The sequence below is a fragment of the Bison bison genome, unplaced genomic scaffold, assembly GCF_000754665.1.
Source record: "Bison bison bison isolate TAMUID 2011002044 unplaced genomic scaffold, Bison_UMD1.0 scf7180017864249, whole genome shotgun sequence".
NCBI classification, from domain to species: Eukaryota; Metazoa; Chordata; class Mammalia; order Artiodactyla; family Bovidae; genus Bison; species Bison bison.
The window spans coordinates 3,115,758-3,118,321 of record NW_011494821.1 but is presented as its reverse complement, the minus strand read 5'-3'; the positions used below and the strand labels follow the sequence as shown (position 1 = coordinate 3,118,321).

The window sequence follows — 2,564 nt, the reverse complement described above, 5'->3', positions numbered from 1 at the left end:
GGAGCCATAAGCTGCCACAAAACAAAGCCCACACACTGCAATGAAGATCCAGCATGGCCCTCCCCAAATTTTTTTTGAGGAGATGATTTTCCCAAGAACTTTTCTGCTGAACCCCTTTGCAAGCTTTTCTTGGTTTAATAAGATCTTTCAGGATCACTGAGAACATGCCTTAGAGCTTTTAAGCATTCTCCTGTGTCCTCCATTAAGTCTGCCCCAATGAGAACCATGTATTCAGAATATTCAGCTTGGCTCTCCCTCCTAGCCATCTACTAACCTTCCTTTGTTGATCCTTGCCTGCAGGAGTCCAGATTTAGAGCACTGGAAGCAAATATGAACTCCTTAAGCTTCTGTGCTGATCCAGCTTCATAGAGTCCTGGGTGGAGTGGGGTGGTGGTAAGATGTCTGCTAATGGGCTGACAGTGCCTTCAAAGAGCAATGTGGGAAAGCCCTCTGTGTTCTCTGGGTTATCATTAGGTTCAAACCTCAACTCTGGGCTTCCCAGGTGGCGCTAGTGATGAAGAACCTGTCTGCCAATGCAGGAGACCAAAGAGATGAGGGTTCAATCCCTGGGTCAGGAAGATCCCCTGGAGAAGGGCATGGCAACCCATTCTAGTATTCTTGCCTGGAGAATCCCATGAACAGAGGAGCCTGGTGGGCTACAGTCCATAGGGTTGCAAAGAGTCAGACACTACTGAAGCGACTCAGCACACACAGCACAAACTTAAACTGTGTCTGTGGGCTTTGCATAACCCTGGGGAGGGGAACATGGCTCTTGGGAAAGTATGAGAATGTGAGGACCTCCTCTATGATAGCGTCTCTCTCTCTCTCTCTTTCTTTGTCTTTTAAGCTGTTATTTAAGGGCACTGATCCACAATGGATTTTGGATCTTGTTGAATGCAGCCATGACCATAGACTGCACATTTTCATCAAAAGCAGTGATCTTCTCCTCCAGTATATCTGTTCCAACTTCATCATCTTCAACTACACATGTATTTGAAGTTTTTTAATTCCATACCCCACTGGAACTAGTTTAGAAGAGGCCCAGACTAAGCCTTCTGCTTGAATGCTTCTGACGCACTTCTCCAGTTTTGCCATACTTGTCTCATCATCCCAAGGGTTCATGTCTAGTAAGACAGATGACTTGGCAACAAATGATGGTTGTTTGGCTTTCTTTGACTCATACTGTGCAAGGGGTTCTTCTCTTAGCCTCTTGGCTTCTTCACTTTCCTCCTCCTCATCAGATCCAAAGGGATCAATGTCCTCATGATCTTCATTATCTGTAGCTCCACTTTCTGTGGTGCCTTGCACATTAGCAGGGCCATATTTGCCCAAAGCTTTCTTCACCCCTGGCAGACAGGTATTTTTGTAAGATTAGATGTGATTATACCTTGGGTTTCCCTGGTGGTTCAGACAGTAAAGAGTCCACCTGCCAATGCAGGAGACCCAGGTTCAGTCCCTGGATTGGGAAGATCCCTTGGAGAAGGGAATGGCAACCCACTTCAGTATTCCTGCCTGGATAATTCCAAGAACAGAAGAGCCTGGTGGGCTTCAGTCCATGGGGTCGAGACTGAGTGACTTTCACTTCATATACCAACATATGGCATGACACAAGTCAGGAGGTGGTGGGCCCGAAACGGCTTCAAATTCTGCCATGTTTGCTTGTGATGACATAGACCCCCAGATGTAGCTCGTGTCTTCCAAGGAGTCATTCAGCACCCAGAGGTGGGCAGGGCTTTTCAGGTTTTCAAAACCCATGATGACAACTGACAGAGAACTGGGTGGCAGCGGAGGAAAAGGGAAGCACAGGCAGTTGCCGCCGAGCACTAAGAGGGATAAAAAGGAGGGACAGCATCTCGGTTTGACACTTCACATGAATTTACACCCACCCTCCATCTCTTTTGTGACCCTCTTTTGTAAACCCTATGAAATAGAGTTATTCTTTCAGAGCCTCTTTATTTTCCCTGTCCCATGATTTTAAAACTTTGATCTTGAATGTTCCCAAGATATCATAGAGGCAGGAATTTCTGGATCTAGTACAAGTCTCTTGTGGGTGAGGCCATTTTGTGGATGGATATCACTGAGTTCTGCCAACTAGGTTTAAATTCCCATTAGTGAATTTTGTCACACTAACTGTAAATCTTTTATTGGTTCTACTGGTATCAACCACTCGATAATAGGAACACACACTGTGTTCCAAAGTTTCTGCCCTCATCTCATTAAATGTCCATGTGAGTGAAAGCTGCTCAGTCATGTCCAACTCTTTGCAACCCCATGGAATATACAGTGCATAGAATTCTCCAGTCCAGAATACTGGAGTGGGTAGCCTTTCCATTCTCCAAAGGATCTTCCCAACTCAGGGATTGAACCCAGGTCTCCCACATTCCAGCCAGATTCCTTGCCAGCTGAGCCACAAGGGAAGCCCAAGAATACTGGAGTGGGTAGCCTATCCCCTCTCCAGTGGATCTTCCCAACCCAGGAATCAAACCAGGGTCTCCTGCATTGCAGGTGGATTCTTTACCAGATGAGCTACCAGGGAAGCCCAAATGTCCACAGATTATTTTACT

General features: G+C 46.3%; 1 pseudogene; it reads right to left on the bottom strand.

Annotated features, from left to right (window-relative positions):
- Window positions 1-850: 850 nt before the first annotated feature.
- LOC104994061 lies at window positions 851-1,755 on the bottom strand (annotated as a pseudogene).
- Between the last annotated feature and the right edge of the window lie 809 nt (window positions 1,756-2,564).